This window comes from Dermacentor albipictus, chromosome 1, assembly GCF_038994185.2.
Source record: "Dermacentor albipictus isolate Rhodes 1998 colony chromosome 1, USDA_Dalb.pri_finalv2, whole genome shotgun sequence".
Taxonomy (NCBI): domain Eukaryota; kingdom Metazoa; phylum Arthropoda; class Arachnida; order Ixodida; family Ixodidae; genus Dermacentor; species Dermacentor albipictus.
Genome location: NC_091821.1, coordinates 307675876 through 307694298, shown reverse-complemented (window position 1 = coordinate 307694298; position 18423 = coordinate 307675876). Strand labels below are relative to the sequence as shown.

At 49.0% G+C, this 18423-nt stretch overlaps 1 protein-coding gene across 5 annotated transcripts in view; it reads left to right on the top strand.

Annotated features, from left to right (window-relative positions):
• Window positions 1-18423, top strand: part of LOC139057300 (arylsulfatase B-like) — a 162764-nt gene that overhangs the window by 113808 nt on the left and 30533 nt on the right. The window lies entirely within an intron of this gene.

The following is an 18423-nucleotide window of genomic DNA, read 5'->3' as shown; positions in this document are numbered from 1 at the left end:
TGGTATATGAGGAAAATTAAGGCATGGTATGGGTAATGTGTAAGCAATGTTCCAAATGGGTCGGTTAAATGCCCCTTTTCGTGCAGAATACGTATGCCAGTGGTCGGCGGCGGTATTAGTCTGTTGTACGAGCGGGCGGTGTAAGACTTGGACGGCTGCGCTGGCATAATTGCAACTACAATTGAGATAAAAATATAAATAGGTAAACAATACGCAATGTTTATTTGAGATGGCAAATGCATGTTGATCAAATAAAACTTCAAACAAACTTGTAGGAGAGGCCTTCGTCCTGCAGTGGACATAAAACAGACTCATTGTGATGATGATGAAACAAGCAATCGAAAGTATCACGGTGCTGTTATTAGCTAGGTTTCCCGATGTCCCAAGCGAACTCAATGTTTCAGATATTTTATACGTTGAAGGATTAGGCAGCATTTAAAGTGCAATGTGTCGCATAGTTTTAACATTTCTGGCTCATTTTGAAACGTTACGAATAATTAGTGAAACCTCAATTTGTTTCTATTTGCTTTTTCATGCGTGATATATTAAGTTCACCTGGTGTCCTTACTGAATCATAGGAGGCCCCTTCTTTATGTTTGGTAACTGTAAGGACAATGTAATGGGTGATGTGTAGGTGAAGTTCAATAATATTAATAATGATAATCAGCCTGTTTTATGTCTTCGGCAGGATGAAGGCCTCTCCCTGCGATCTCCAATTACCCCTGTCCTACGCCAACCGATGCCAACTAGCGCCCGCGAATTTCCTAATTTCATCGCTCCACCTAGTCTTTTGTCGTCCTCGATTGCGTTTTTCTTCTCTTGGCACCCATTGTGTAACCCTAGTGGTCCAACGGTTATCTAACCGGCGCATTACATTACCTGCCCAGCCCCATTTTTTCCTCTTGATGTCAATTACAATATCGTCTATACCCGTTATCTCTCTGATCCAAACCGCTCTCTTTCTATTTCTTAAAGTTATGCCGTGCAATCTTCCTTCCATCGCTCTTTACGCGGTCCTTAACTTGTTCTAATGCTTCTTTGTCAGTGTCCAAGTCTCTGCCCCATAAGTCAGCACTGGTAAAACGCACTGATTGTACACCTTCCTTTTCAATGATAATGGTAAGCTTCCAGTCAGGAGCTGGCAATGTCTGCCGTATGCGATCCAACTGATTTTTATTCTTCTGTGAATTTCCTTCTCATGATCAGGGTTCCCTGTGATTAATTGACCTAAGTAAACGTACTCCTTCACAGACTCTAGAGGCCGACTGGCGATCGTGAACTCTTGTTCCTTTGTCCGGCTATTTATCATTATCTTTGTCTTCTGCAAATTAATCTTCAACCCCACTCTTACACTCTCTCTGTTAAGGAACTCAATCATTTGTTGTAACTCGTCTGCATTGTTGCTGAATAGAACGATGTTATCGACAAAACGAAGGTTACTGAGATATTCGCCATCGATTTTTACTCCTAAGCCTTCCCATGTTTAATACCTTGAATACTTCTTCTAAGCACGCAGTGAAAAGCATTGGAGAGATTGTGTCTCTCTGTCTGACCCCTTTCTTTATAGGTATCTTCCTGCTTTTCTTGTGAAGAAGTAAGGTAGCTGTAGAACATCTGCAGATATTTCCTAAGGTATTTACGTAAGCGTTCTGTACTCCTTGATTACGACGTGCCTCTATGACTGCTGATATTTCTACTGAATCAAATGCATTTTCGTAATCTATGAAATCCACATAGAGAGGCTTATTGTACTCGGCGGATTTCTCGATAACTTGATTGATGGCATGGATGTAATCCATTCTAGAGTACCCTTCCTGAAGCCAGCCTGTTCCGTTGGTTGACTAAAGTCCAGTGTTGCCTTTATTCTATTGGAGATTATATTGGTAAATATTTTATATAATACTGGAAGTAAGCTAATGGGCCTATAATTTTTCATTTCTTTAACATCTCCCTTGTTGTGGATTAGTATAATGTTTGAATTTTTCCAGTTTTCTGGGACCCTTGCAGTCGAGAGACACTTCATGTAAAGAGCCGCCAGTTTTTCAAGCATTATGTCATCATCATCATCATCATCATCGTCGTCGTCGTCATCATCATCAGCCTGGTTACGCCCAATGCAGGGCAAAGGCCTCTCCCATACTTATGCAACAACCCCGATCATGTACTAATTGTGGCCATGTCGTCCCTGCAAACTTCTTAATCTCATCCGCCCACCTAACTTTCTGCCGCCCCCTGCTACGCCTCCCTTCCCTTCGAATCCAGTCCGTAACCCTTAATGACCGTCGGTTATCTTCCCTCCGCATTACATATCCTCCCCATGCCCATTTTTTTTCTTGATTTCAACTAAGATGTCATTACCTCGAGTTCGTTCCATCACCCAATCTTCTGTTTTCTTATCCCTTACACCCATCATTCTTATTTCCATAGCTCGTTCCGTCGTCCTCAATTTAAGCAGAACCCTTTTCGTAAGCCTCCAGGTTTCTGCCCCGTAGGTGAGTACTGGTAAGACACAGCTATTACATACTTTTCTCTGGAGGGATAATGGCAACCTGCTGTTCATGATCTGAGAATGCCTGCCAAACGCACCCCAGCCCATTCTTATTTTTCTGATTATTTCCGTCTCATGATTCGGATCCGCCGTCACTACCTGCCCTAAGTAGATGTATTCCCTTACCACTTCCAGCGCCTCGCTACCTATTGTAAATTGCTGTTGTCGGCTGAGACTGTTAAACGTTACTTTAGTTTTCTCCAGATTAATTTTTAGACCCACTCTTCTGCTTCGTTTCTCCAGGTCAGTGAGCATGCATTGCAATTGGTCCCCTGAGTTACTAAGCAAGGCAATATCATCAGCGAATCGCAAGTTACTGAGGTATTCTCCATTAACTTATATCCCCAATTCTTCCCAATCCAGGTCTCTGAATACCTCCTGTAAACACGCTGTGAATAGCATTGGAGAGATCGTATCTCCCTGCCTGACGCCTTTTTTATTGGGATTTTGTTGCTTTCTTTATGGAGTACTACGGTGGCTGTGGAGCTGCTATAGATATCTTTCAGTATTTTTACATACGGCTCGTCTACACCCTGATTCCGTAATGCCTCCATGACTGCTGAGGTTTCGACAGAATCAAACGCTTTCTCGTAATCAATGAAAGCTATATATAAGGGTTGGTTATATTCCGCACATTTCTCTATCACCTGATTGATAGTGTGAATATGGTCTATGGTTGAGTAATCCTGCCGGAATCCTGCCTGGTCCTTTGGTTGGCAGAAGTCTAAGGTGTTCCTGATTCTGTTTGCGATTACCTTCATAAATACTTTGTAGGCAACGGACAGTAAGCTGATTGGTCTATAATTCTCCGAGTCTTTGGCGTCCCCTTTCTTGTGAATTAGGATTATGTTATCGTTCTTCCAAGATTCCGGTACGCTCGAGGTCATGAGGCATTGCGTATACAGGGTGGCCAGTTTCTCTAGAACAATCTGCCCACCATCCTTCAACAAATCTGCTGTTACCTGATTCTCCCCAGCGGCCTTCCTCCTTTGCATAGCTCCCAAGGCTTTCTTTACTTCTTCCGGCGTTACATGTGGAATTTCGAATTCCTCTACACTATTCTCTCTTCCATTATCGTCGTGGGTGCCACTGGTACTGTATAAACCTCTACAGAACTCCTCAGCCACTTGAACTTTCTCATCCATATTAGTAATGATATTGCCGGCTTTGTCTCTTAACGCATACATCTGATTCTTGCAAATTCCTAGTTTCTTCTTTACTGCTTTTAGGCTTCCTCCGTTCCTGAGAGCATGTTCAATTCTGTCCATATTATACTTTCTTATGTCAGCTGTCTAACGCTTGTTGATTAACTTCGAAAGTTCCGCCAGTTCTATTCTAGCTGTAGGGTTAGAGGCTGTCATACATTGGTATTTCTTAATCAGAGCTTTCGTCTCCATGCGATAGATTACCGGTATCCTGTCTAACGAAGTTACCACCAACTTCTATTGCACACTCCTTAATGATGCCCATAAGATTGTCATTCATTGCTTCAACACTAAGGTCCTCTTCCTGAGTTAAAGCCGAATACCTGTTCTGTAGCTTGATCTGGAATTCCTCTATTTTCCCTCTTACCGCTAACTCATTGATCGGCTTCTTATGTACCAGTTTCTTCAGTTCCTTCCTCGGGTCAGGCTAATTCGAGTTCTTACCATCCTATGGTCACTGCAGCGCACCTTGCTGAGCACGTGCACATCTTGTATGATGCCAGGGTTAGCGCAGAGTATGAGGTCTATTTCATTTCTAGTCTCGTCGTTCGGGCTCCTCCACGTCCACTTTCGGCTATTCCACTTGCGGAAGAAGGTATTCATTATGCGCATATTATTCTGCTCCACAAACTTTACTAATAACTCTCCCCTGCTATTCCTAGTGCCTATGCCATATTCCCCCACTGCCTTGTCTCCATCCTGCTTCTTGCCTACCTTGGCATTGAAGTCGCCCATCACTATAGCGTATTTTGTTTTCACTCTACCTATCGCCGATTCCACGTCTTCATAGAAGCTTCCGACTTCCTGGTCATCATGACTGGATGTAGGGGCATAGACCTGTACAACCTTCATTTTGTACCTCTTATTAAGTTTCACAACAAGGCCTGCCACCCTCTCGTTAATGCTATAGAATTCCTGAATGTTACCAGCTATATTCTTATTAATCAGGAATCCGACTCCTAGTGCTCGTCTCTCCGCTAAGCCCCGGTAGCACAGGACGTGCCCGCTTTTTAACACTGTATATGCTTCTTTGGGCCTCCTAACTTCACTGAGCCCTATTTACAGCCCTCTAATTCCTCCAATAGCACTGCTAGACTCGCCTCACTAGATAACGTTCTAGCGTTAAGCGTTGCCAGGTTCAGATTCCAATGGCGGCCTGTCCGGAGCCAGGGATTCTTAGCACCCTCTGCTGCGTCGCGGGTCTGACCGCCGCCGTGGTCAGTTGCTTCGCAGCTGCTGGATACTGAGGGCCGGGGTTTGATTGTTGTGTTCATATAGGAGGTTGTGGCCAAATACTGCAGCAGGGTGGCCAATCCTGCTCTGGTGAGGAAGTGCGTTACCGGTTCTGGTCAACGGGATCAGGCCACACTCCAGGCCTGTTTATGCAATTTTATCAACACACGGATTTTTTGTTAATCCGGGGGAAAATCGCGCGGCACCGGGATTCGAACCACGGACCTCTTGCACGCGAGGCGGGTGTTCTACCTCTATGCCACCGCTGCACTTCTACGCCACCGCTGCAACAACACCGCTGCAAATAACAGTCGATTTAATCAGAGATGGAGGATACATAATGCTTTATGGTAGAAAAGTATTATGTATCCTCCATCTTTGATTAAATCGACTGTTATTTCATCTTCTCCTGCCGCTCTTCCTTGTTTCATGTCATGCAAGGCCCTTCTGACCTCATCGCTAGTTATAGGAGGAGTTCCTGTATCCTGTTCATTATACTGTTTCTAATTGAGGTATCCTGACTCCTCCGCGTACTGTACAGGTCAGTACAGAATTATTCCGCTGCTTTTGCTATGTCTTCGAGATTGCTGATGATATTACCCTGCTTATCTTTAAGTACACACATCTTGGTTCGTCCCATATATGCCAAGTTTCTTTCTCATCGATTTCAGGCTACGTCCATATTTTACGGCCTATTTCAGTTTTTCTCACGTTATAGTTTCGAATATCCCTTATTATAGATGGGTAATTCGGGCTTTCGCAATAAATTACGTATGCAAGCACCCTAGAGTTTTATGAGCGTGTCTAACGAGCGGGGAAGTATTGAGTCCACTGCCCTAGATGAACTGTAAGATCGACCAAGACCAAATTCAGTGAAAATTGGTGGTATGCTATGGAAACTGTGCGAAGTTTAATGTGGTTGGATCAAAGACAGCGTTTGTAAAATACTTATTTGTAAATGCTTATTTTTTTATTGATATGATATAAGGAGATGTTGGCGCGCAATTTAAGGCGCCGGCTACTCCTTATCTCTTGGGTGGTTCCGTCATGCATCATTCAGGGTTCACGGTTACGTATCAAATAATCTTTTCACACAAGCACCAGGACTTATAACGCAACGTTTCCACAGGAAGACTATGACGTAAGGAACACATGGTACATACAATATACATGGCAAGTGTCTCCACACTTATGTAGTCGAAAGTCTCAAAAGTACAAACGATACTGTCGCCAAATAACACATTTTCTAGTCAGCGGGTCAGCGGGTACATACAATATACATGGCAAATGTCTCCACACTTACGTAGTCGAAAGTCTCAAAAGTACAAACGATACTGTCGCCTAATAACACATTGTCTAGTCAGCGGGCGGTATTTACATCGTGTAAATATATTAGCACATACAGTCACAAGAGAACAGTCAACATAACATAATTCCCAAACAGATGCGTATATAGAGTGACATTGAAATGAACAGAACAATGAAAGCACTAATAACGTCCAACGATGCCGCTGTCTTCAAGAAAAGTCTTTAGCGCTTTTAAAGCGCTCTTCTGCAAGGCCGTTGTTGGCCAAGGGCCCAAAAGTTTCCTTAAACTGAAAGGTCTGCGGTCTAATTTACTTAGCGCTGATTTAAGTCGGCATCTTGGTGTGTCGTGATGTGGGAAATCTAGAAGGAGGTGATATATATCTTCATCTACAAATCCACAATCACATTCGGGCGTTTCCGCTCGGCCAATTCTTTGTAAGAAATGCTTTGTGTAGGCAGTGCCTAGCCTTAATCGATGAATAAGCGTTTCCATAGTTCTATCTAATGACAATGAAAATTTGAATTCAATAAATGTATCAATATGATATAAGTCAGAGCTCTTAGAAATCTGGTCAAACCAAGTGTTTCTAGACATGTTGAAAGCCGTTGTCCTTATAATGCAGCGTAATTCATTCTTTGATATTGGGAGCGGAGCCGTATCATCTTTCAGATGCGCTTGTCGTGCTGCTTCATCGGCTGCTGTGTTGCCAGGAATGTTGCAATGCCCTGGTATCCACTGGAATGCTATTGCATGTTTCGCTTCGCTTGCCTTTGTGAGGTTTTTGAGTGTTTCATATATTATACTGTCACTGAATGTTTTCCCGTTTGTGCTGCAGAGTGATGTTAGAGCCGCCTGTGAATCGCTGAAAATTACCCATTTTTGCGCTTCTTTTACTGACAATATAAATTTTACCGCACATAGGATTGCGAACAGTTCAGCCGTTGTGGACGAAGTCGCACGAGATAACTTAAATGATTCTTGTTTGTTGAGGTGCGGTATAATGAATGATGAAGTTGAAGAGGTTGCTGCACTGGAGCCGTCTGTATAGACGTGTGTGTATCCTGAATACCGCGTCTATATCTGGTATAGTGCTAGTTGTTGAGCAGCTTGAATGAACATGTCTCTTTTGCTGAATATTCCTTCTACTGACAATTCGATTTTTGGAACTGTAAGCAGCCATGAAGGATATTCAATGTCCGAGTTCCAAAATTCATTTCCTGGCAATATGTGAAGATTTTTTTGAATTTCTATGTGAACATAACTTCTATCTCGTTTCATTATGTCTAGAGCCAATGGGTGGTTTTTATGCTGGGTTTGACGACGGAAATAATGCCGGCATGTTTCTGTAGTTCGCATAACTGGAAATGGTGATTGGCGAGCCTCAGCTATTACAAGAGAATTCGAAGTCGCTCGTGGAACTCCTAGACATAGGTGTAGTCCTCTAGCTAAAAGTCTTTGAAGTCTCTCTTCTGACGTGTCGGAAAGTCCGTGTAAGATGGGCGCGGAATATGCAATTTTTAGTCGTATTAATGCATTGTAAACAGTCAGCATGGACGATACTGATCCGCCCCATGATGTGCCTGCAAGTCTGCGAAGTACAGTCACTATGGCCTTGACCTCGTTTTCGAGTTTTTTTTAAGTGGGGTGCCCAGGATAGCTGCCTATCAAGTATTATGCCAAGAAATCGATGCTGTGTGACAATCATTAGAGGTTGTCCTTCCAGATTAAGAGTGAAATTTTTTAACTGCCTCCGAGTGAAGGGCAATGCAGCAGTCTTTGCGTGTGATAGTACCATTCCTCTTTCTCTCAAAAATTGGTTGATGATATTTATGCCGTCTTGCAATGCCATCTGAAGTAGTTCAGCATTAGACCCAGATGTCCAAATACACACATCATCTGCATGCAGTGAAAACTTTAACTGTGATGGCAGTCTTCGCGTTAAATCAGCCATGTCGCAGTTAAACAGGAAGGGGCTGAGTACGCTTCCCTGTGGTACTCCCTGTTTGACAATATGTTCAGCACTCTTTCCTTCACCCGTCTGAACAAATATTTTGCGACCTGATAAAAATTCAGAAATCCATCGCAAGGACCTGCCAGACAGACCAAGTTCCAACATGCTTAGCAGAACATGAACGTGACTAACAGTCTCAAATGCCCTCTTGATGTCTAGGAATACTGCTATAGTCATGTTTCCACGTGCACGCTCATGCTCCACACAGGTTACTATATCTAATATTGCATCCATTGTGCATCTATGTTTTCTAAAACCTACTAAGTAGTTGGACACCTTCCTTTCATTACACCACCATTGAAGTCGCGCGTCTATCATTTTCTCCATCACTTTGCATAAACAACTTGTCAAACCAACGGCGCGGAATAATTCAACGCACAAGGGCGTCTTACCAGGTTTTAAAATTGGTATGATTCGAGCGACTTTCCAAGAGTCAGGTACAGTTTCCTCTATCCATAAGTTATTATAGATGTCTAAGAGGGCATTTGTACCTGTCGCTCCGAGGTTTCTTAGCATATTGTACGTAATGCCGTCCGGCCCAGCAGCGGATGTTTGGCGACATGATGCAATTGCACATTGAAGCTCGCTTAATGTGAAAGTATGATCTAATTGAGGATGTTGGGCCCAGTAGCAAGCAGTAATTTTTCGCTTAGCCAACTCCACTGAAATATCAAATTCGGCACATTGTAATGAAAAAGCAGATCTGGAAATGAGCTGACAAAATTCATCTGCAACGATTATTTCACACGTGTCCCGGGCTACAGCGAGAGCACGAAATGGGAAGCTTTGTGTTACAGGCCCGCTTAAAGAACGAATTACTCGAAAAATTCGTGGAACAGCCGTGTGCAGTGGCGTAGCAACAGGGGGGGCCGGGGGGCCGTGGGCCCCGGGTGCAAGGGGCCAGTGGGGGGGTGTCATACATGTCTGAAGACACTCCTCTGTCCGCCGGCTACACCCGGGGGGGGGGGGGTGAAAGAAGACTTATGGGCCCCGGGGGCCAGACGACCTAGCTACGCCACTGGCCGTGTGAAGAGACACCGTGCCGCAGAAATCGCGCCAGCGCCGTTTGCTTAAGCTTTCCATTCGCCTGCGCATTACATTGTATATTTTCTGAGCGTTTCTGTATGCTTCTAAACTGCCGCTCCGTCGGTAAGCTCTTTCGTATCGGCGTCGGATGGCTCTTAGGTGCTCATATTCTCCGTCAACTGCAGCATAATCTTTTGGTATTGGGACCTTCTGTGTGCATATGTTCATATTATCCTGCAAAAATGCTGTAAATTTTTCCACTGTCGCATGCTGGTTAATTTGATCCGTTAGGCGGTACCGAAAAGCTTGCCAGTTGGTTAGTCTGCTGTAACGCCTGATATCATAGTGCATGCTAGGGTAGTTAACAAGGATGGGAAAATGATCACTTCCGCGCGTTTCCATATCTGTTGTCCATCCCACACCATTCAGTAGATCATGTGAACACAGGGTAACATCTATGCAGCTTGAGTAATTAAATCCACGAAGGAATGTTGGCGACCCGTCGTTTAAAACAGTCAAGTTGCATTTGTCTATGGCGCACTCATAACATTACCCCATGCATCACAATGATCACTGCCCCAGCTGATGCTGTGTGCATTGAAGTCGCCACATATAAATACATTAGAATGAGCTATTTTGAAGATATCCACTAGCGCTTCTACTGAAATCCGGTTTGAAGGTTGTAGATATAGATTAATCACTGTTATACAGAGCTTGCCAAAAGATACTTTACATGCGATGAATTCCGGGAAGTCTGTATCACTGGACTGAATTTGATAAGATGGTAGGTCCTTTCTGACGCACAGGAGCACTCTGCTTACAGCACCTTGACGAGAAGTCTTATATGTCACATAATTCGAGAGGCGAAAGTCGTCAGTGATTCCCGCCTCTTGAATGCAAAGTATTGGGAAGTTGTATTGCACAAGCAGTTTACGAAAGTCAGCACACTTTCTTCGAAGACTGTTGGCATTCCACTGAAATATGGAGACATTTTTGTAGCGGTTATTCATGTAGTGCCTGCCGCAGTTGCGGCCCGGATTATTGACACAACAGTGCTTCTAGAGGCAGCAAGGCTTTTACTTCTGGTAGGTTGTTTGCTTCCAGATAGGATTGCGTTAAGAGCTGCGAAAAGCATTGGCAAAATCAGTTGTGTCACCGATGCTGTGGTATGTTCGCTATTAGCTGGCGTTACTTCTGCAGTAGATGCGTAAGGTCGCTGAGAGAAATTTGTGCGAGTACAGGAGCTTTCTTCTGTATTACTTTCTGCCTGTTGTCCTCTGGGTTTCCGTAGCACTGATGCATAAGACTGGGCGCTTGACTGTGGTCCTCTTGATTGGTCTCTTGATTGCACTGATGGTTGTTCTCTAGATGAGGGATATCTTATTGGTGGTCTTGGCTGTGGTGGTTCCGGTGCCGGCTGAGGTGGGTGATCTGGCACTGGATGAAAAATCTCGAGGTTTGGTGCGGGTTCATTGCGTCGCGGTTGCCTTCCATGAATTAGTTCATGTCGACGCATTTGTGCCGCTGCTTTTTTCTGTGGGCAGCCTGAGAAGAAGGCGGCATGGTTCCCCGCACAGTTTGCACATTTAGGTTGAAGAAATGACTTGCACTCCTTGTGGTCATGGTCCTCTGAGCAGATTTTGCATCGGCGTGTGCTACGGCAGGTTTTCGCCATGTGCCCAAATCTCTGGCAATTATAGCTGCGAAGTGCGGTTCCTAGATATTCCTCGACAGGGTGACTTGTACTTATTCATGTGTTAGTGCGTGTGATATAGCAGCTAGCTAAAGCTAATTAGCTAATTAAAGACAAGTAATTTCCCCTATGTTGTCCTTGGTGTCAATGTTTGTTGGCTTCTTATGATATTACTAATAAAAATCGGGCCCCTCGGTTGACCCCCCTTCTTCTCGTTATTACTTAACGAGGGTCTCGAATCCGGCAACATTGATGCCTTCAGGTAGCATATGTGGGTTTATTGACCAGTTGCCTTCACCCTAAAAAAAGATCACGTTCTCGTGACGCCTGCGGCAAAAAAGACGTTCCACGTCCGCCGCCAAGGTCTGTGAGTGGCGGCACAGGCTAACACTCCCAGGGTTCTATTAGGACACATAAATACCCAAAGAAAGTGGATGGGAAAACGGCGCCGCGGTAGCTCAATAGGTAGAGCATCGCATGCGAAATGCGAAGGCTGTGGGTTCGGTTCCCACCTGCGGCAAGTTGTTTTTTCACCCACTTTAATTTCCATTAATTCCTCGTTTCTTTATTTCATTTATTAAAGACAAGTAATTTCCCCTATGTTGTCCTTGGTGTCAATGTTTGTTGGCTTCTTATGATATTACTATATATATATATATATATATATATATATATATATATATATATATATATATATATATATATATTTCCCCTATGTTGTCCTTGGTGTCAATGTTTGTTGGCTTCTTATGATATTACTATATATATATATATATATATATATATATATATATATATATATATATATATATATATATATATATATATATATATATATATATATATATATATTGTGGGAGTCCTTCGGTCTACCGGGGCGCAGTCGCTGCTGTGCCTAAGGCTCCGGACTTATTCGCCATTGCGAGGAAAACCTCTCCCAAATGCCTACCCCTCGACCGCGCACCGTTTTCCCCGGGCGCCGCGGCCGCGTCCCGTGACGTCATGCTACGCGGCCCTGCGATTGGGTCGTGGGGCGTGACGTAGGAAAGAAGCCCCGACTGGGGACGATCGCCGTGCGCGGGGGAGTCGGGCTGCGACAGGGGCGAGCGCCGGTCACGAGAGGCAAGCTGCAAGGTACGTGAGCGACCAGCTATTTGCGTCCCCCAACGCCCCGGCCTGGGGACGTTCACGTGCTTTGTCAGCTTGCGTAAGTGTGGCTTGCTGAGTGGCTTTGCGTTCCGCCCTTGCGGTAGTCGCAGGTGCTCAGTGCGTCACATTTTGCGTGTCCGAACCGTCGCAGACCATTGTCGGTGACGGGAAGCGCTAGGTAGCGTTTGCGAACGCATTTCGGCCCGCGCGCGTAAACCATTGTTCGACGCGGCGTGTACCCCGCCTTCCTCGCCATCGGGAACCGCGGGCGCCGAGTGTACTCCGTGTGTTTGGGTGCAGTCTGGCACATGTTGGCCATTGGGGATCAATAAACGCCTTAACTGTCCTGGACGCCGTGTGTTCCTGGGAGAGCGCCCATGCGTACGGCCAGAGCCGTCCAGGTCTTTCGGCTCGGTGCTCGAACCTGCGGTGGGTCTATCGCCGTGCGCCGTCGTGCCGCGTCGTGAGGCTTCACTTCTCGGGGGCCACTTGGCGACGCCGTGCGCGGAGACGTACTGTGAGCCCACATTTTGGCGCCCAACGTGGGGCAGTAACTGCCTTTGCATTGCTGCGGTGCGTAACGAGCCGGAGACCCGCTTGATCGGCCGGCCGTGCCATGTTTTCCAGCTTCAAGGAGTCGTCATTGTTGACGACTCTCGCGAATGTCGCCCTGTTCGATTACTCAGCCGATGCTGGTGTCGAGCGTGGAGGCACAGCTCAACTCCCAGAGCACGAACCACGGAGTGCAAGCTTAGTTGGCGCAAACCTATCAGATGCGTGTGATATGTCCACGCCGCTCCACGACGGGCGTGGATCTCTCAATGCAGCGATAAGCAACGATGAGCTTGCCGCCATGGAAGAGGGGAGACTGCCGCGAACCCCACCCGCATTGAGCAGCTTCGCGGCGTTGGCCTCCACCACCGACGGCGAGCGCGGAGGGAGTAGGGGGTTACCGCCTGCCGCGAGCACCGTTGTGCGAGGTGGCGAGGTGGCCTCGAGTCGCGTAGGGTTGAGCGAGGTACCGCTAACCGAAATGAGGGGAGGGTTGCAGGTGCCCCAGCCTGCCCAAATCCCGCCTGCAGACGCTCCTGATGAGACGAGCGCACCGGACGCGAGGGCGTTGCTTGGCGAAGCCACGCGACTAATTGAGTCCCTTTCGAGTGCCCTCCGGACTTCCTTGGAGTCGCCAAGGCACTCGCGGCCGGTGGTTAAGCTGGCAGTGCCCACATATCGCGGGTACGCGGATGCGGTTAGTGTCACAGACTTCCTTGACAGTTTGGCGCACTATCAGGCAGCTGTGGGGCTTGATGACCGCGAAATGCTGGCTCGGGTTGTGCCCGTTGCTCTTACAGAGCGAGCAGCACAGTGGTACAGGCTTTCCGGCCACCGCGCAACGACGCTCGAAGATTTCAAGGCGGCTCTCCGCCACGAATTTTTGCCTGTCGACTACTATCGTAGAATGCGGCGCGAGCTCGAGTTGCGGACACAAGCCCCGGACGAATCACTCCTCGAGTATGTGCGAGCGATGGAGGAGCTGTTCCAGATGGCGGAGCCGACGGCCTCCAGCGACGAGAGAGTCGAGAGGGTGATAAGGCAGGCTCACCCAACCTTTGCGGCCTACCTGCGCGGAAGTCGGTTCCGTGATCTGGAGGACATGGCCGCCGAGGCCAAGCGTATACAAGGCGACCTGCTGGCCATGCGTGCCTACCGCCCTCCACCGCCCGCAAGCGAGGCGCTAGAGCCGCGCTGTGCATGGACGGGAACCCTTTTCCGTTCACGCCAACAGCAATCGCCCGCGCATTCCACCTTTGCGGTGGGCTTTGAAAACCGGCAAGCTTGGGGAATCAGCGAACGCGCCTTGGATCCTCATGCATACGCGCGGAGCGCGGCCAGTGCGGAGCAAAGGCCCAATCCGCCCCCTCAAATACGCCAAGCAATCCGCAGCAGCGCGCGCCCAGCGGAAGACGCATGTCCCGAACGGCCTGAGGGCAGCGCAGCGGGCGGAGGAGGACGACCGGGGCAGAGTGCTTTCAACCGCAGGAATGCGCGCGGCGGAGCCCGCTGTTTTGAGTGCAGTGAGCTGGGCCACATTGCTCGTTACTGCCCCAGACGCACCCTCCGGCAGGGAAACGGGGATGGGGGTCGGGCGTGAACGCACGTCCGACCGAAGTGATTGTCGCTCCCTCCGTGTGTCGTGCGGGCTTTCCCGCGGATGCATTCGCCCCATTCGTCACTGTCACTATTGCTGGTCGCGAATTTGCCGCGCTCCTCGACACAGGGGCCAGTGCGTCTTTGTTTGGCGACGACGTTTTGACCCTCTTGCAGCAGCGCTTTGTTCGCTTGCGCGAATGCCGAGCAACTTTTAACCTAGCCAGCGGCTCCGTTCCCGCAGGCGGGGCAGCGAGGCTGTCTGTTCGTTGGGATGGTCGAACGAGGCGCCATCGCTTCATTCATTTGCCTGGCTTGAGCGTTCCCGTGATTCTGGGTCGTGACTTTCTTCGTAAGACCCGTATAGTGGTAGACATCGCGAACGGAGGCTATAGGGTGGGACCGTTGTCCCCTTTGAGGCTTTTCGCTGACCCTCCGGCATGTGTCGCCGCCGAGCGAGTGGCGGGCCCGCACGGCGCGCTAGATAAGGGGGTTGAGCCCTTTCTGGCGCAGTATTCTGCGTGCACTACCGCTCAGATAGACGTGCCTGCGCGAGGTGGCTTGTTCCACCCTTTGATCGCCCGTGCGGTAGGGCTGGAGCTCAAACAAAAATCTGACATGTCCGAAGTTCTGTTCAGCTATGACGACCTGTTCACAGAAGACCCAGGTTGCACTGACCTTGTACGCCACAGGATCGAGACTGGGGATACGCGTCCTTTGAAGTGCAACCCCAGGCCGGTTAGCCTGTCCAAGAGACAGGCTATCGATGGTGTGCTTAACGAGATGCTGGCGACCGGTGTCATCAAGCGTTCCGATAGCCCCTGGGCATCTCCTGTCGTCCTGGTTCCAAAAAAATGGCTGTGGCTTAGGTAAGGTTAAGCCCAGGATGCGAAGCATACTAGCCTTTATTTTAGTTGTTGAACCACTGTTTAGCCTGGTGAACTGCTGTTGCTTGGCTATATTTGGTTCGGCTAGACGAAGAAACAACTCATGCATTACTTCTTCGCCTTCAAGAGTGGAACGCGACAGCGTTCCCGTCGACCCGCCAAGGGGTGTAAGACAATGGGCTACAGGGCAGCGACTACGCGCCCCGCATTGGACGCGGTGAGCGTCGAGCAAAGCAGCGTTCGGCGCGGCAACGAAATGTGCGCCTTAGAAACAGCGCGTTTCTAAGGCAACACCGCATTCACTAGAGGCGCTTTTGTACCGCTTTGAAGCGTTGTACTCGTGGCTCAGTGGTAGCGTCTCCGTCCCACACTCCGGAGACCCTGGTTCGATTCCCACCCAGCCCGTCTTGCAAGAGTTGAGCCAAAGCCACTTCTCCTCTGTCGTGACGTCACGGTGTCACGTGATTTCATGGTCACCGCCGCGCCTGAGGAGCTGGGTTGAGCCCTCGTAATATGCTTCGCATAAAAAGGATGGTAGTTTCCGCCTTTGCGTTGATTACCGTCGACTGAACGCACTTACCCGTAAAGATGCCTATCCGTTGCCAACCATCGAGTCAATTGTGGGCAGCCTAGGTTCAGCGAAGTATTTCACGACTCTGGACGCTGCTAAGGGCTACTTGCAAGTAGAGGTGGAACCCGAGGACAGAGCAAAGACCGCCTTCACGTGCCATCGGGGGCTGTTTCAATTTGAGCGAATGCCATTTGGTCTGTGCAACGCCCCAGCCACATTTCAGAGGCTAATGGATCGGGTTCTGGGCAATGCCAAATGGTCCCATGCCATGTGCTACCTCGACGACATCGTGATCTATTCCGAAACGTTTGAGGAGCACATACGTCACGTTGGGGACATACTTGGGAGGATCAGGTCAGCGGGCATGACGCTAAATCCGGCAAAGGCACAAGTGGCGCAAACTCGAGTCCACTTGCTGGGGTTCACCCTAGGAGGAGGCTCCATTGAGCCGAATTCGGAGAAGCTCCGGGCTCTCCTGGATTTTCCCGCCCCCAAAGATGTACGCGGCCTCCGCCGCTTCCTCGGAATGGCCAATTTCTACCGGTCATTTATTCCATCTTGTGCGAAACTCCAGGCACCGCTGACAAAGTTGTTGGGGAAGTCTGTGGAGTGGCGTTGGGAACCGGAGCAGGAGCAGGCATTCCGCGGCTTGTCCCGAGCCATCGCCGAGACAGCTCGCCTCAGATTGCCTGACCTGACCAAGATATTCCTCGTTCAGACGGACGCGAGCGATTTGGGATTGGGGGCGGTCCTCCTTCAGGAATTCGATGGTGTCCTGCACCCTCTGGCTTTTGCTAGTCGGGCGCTGCTCCCTGCGGAGAAGAACTACTCCGTGACGGAAAAGGAGTGCTTAGCGATTGTGTTTGCACTGAGGAGATTTGACGTCTATTTAGACGGCACGAAATTCGTCGTGCAGACGGATCACAGCGCGCTCAGCTGGCTCATGAGGCTTCGAGAACCTGCGGGTCGGCTGGCACGTTGGGCACTTCTAATACAGCACTACGACATTTCGGTGCAGTACCGAAAGGGGAGCACGAACGTCGTCGCAGACGCGCTTTCGCGTGCGCCGCTTCCCCACCCGGCTGATGCCGGAGGCGAGCGGCGAAAGACGGAAGCCGCCGACACGCCCGCCTGTGCGAGCGGTGAAGTGGCCGAGGAAGAGAGGGAGACCGTCTTCGGGTCCCCACCTATAGAGGAGACTGCGGTAAAAGAGGTTTTCGGCGTTGTACAGCCGGGCGGTGACGAGAGTTCTCCATCAGTGGGGGAAATAGTTGTAAACGAGCCAAAGGGGAGCGTTGTGAATAGATCGACCGGCACTGGTGGTAACTTAACCGTTCATGACTGTGCCTTTAATGAACACGATGTCACCGCGCATGATGTTCTCGCACGGGTGCAGAAGGAGTTAGCCGCAGAAAGACAGCCGCGTACCACGACACCGGAGAACGAGGCCTTGGCAGTATCTCCAAAAGGAAGTAATGGAACCGGCTCTCACTCTGGAGGGACCGCGATTATTTTCAGCCGAGAAGAGCTCCTAAAGGCCCAGCAGGAGGATTCATTTTGCAAGGAAATTGCTGGTAGAGTAGCGGAAACGGAGCGCCGTAACGTTGCTGGTGTTGCAACGAGCGCAGAAGTACCCGGGCCAGCTTTTATTGCTGGTACTTCCGAAGATTCCTACCTGCTGGACCACGATGGGCTCGTGCTTAGATATATCGCTACCGAGGATGAATCAATTAACCCGTTTAAGGTGGTGATACCGAAAAGTCTGAGGCGCGCACTTTTGCACTACGCTCATGATGAACCGCTGGCTGGACACCTCAGTGGCTCTAAGGTCTTTGCAAGACTCAGCCACACTGTCACCTGGCCTGGTATGAAGCGCGACGTTTTCCGTTATTGCCGGACTTGTCACGTCTGTCAGACGGTGAAATCTCGCGGTGGCCGTCCGCCGGGTTTAATGAAGCCGATTGACAGTCAGCGGCCTTGGCAGTTTGCTGCCTGCGACTTAATTGGGCCTTTTCCAAAGAGTAAACAGGGCTTTCAGCACCTTTTGGTAGTGGTCGATCACTTTACAAAGTGGGTGGAGCTATTTCCGCTCCGCAAGGTGACGGCTCGGGCAGTGTTGGATAAGCTAATGGAAGTTTTCACACGCTTTGGATTTCCGGAGCGTTTGATTACTGACAATGCGTCTTACTTCACTTCTCGGGTGTTTCGTGAGACGTGTACATCCCTTCAGATCGAGCATCGCCTCACATCGCCCTACCACCCCCAGGCCAACCTCACGGAACGCTTTAATCGTACTGTGAAGTCGATGCTCACGGCCTTTGCCAGGAGCCAGAAGGATTGGGCAGACCACGTGAACGAACTCGCGTTCGCCATTCGGACGGCGCAAAACCGCTCAACAAGTTTCTCCCCCGCTTTCCTCATTTTTGGCCGTGAACTGGCGAATCCGCTAACCATTGTTACGCAGCGCCGAGCAGGGGTTGAGAATGCGCCAGGGGACCTTTCCTCGTACGCAGCGCAGCTTCGCTCCCGGCTTGCCCGCGCTTTCTCTAGAGCAAGGGACAGCTTGGGAGCCGCCCGAGCCCAGCAGAAAGCTCAGTATGACAAGAGTCATCGCGACGTCTGCTTTCAGGTCGGTGACTTGGT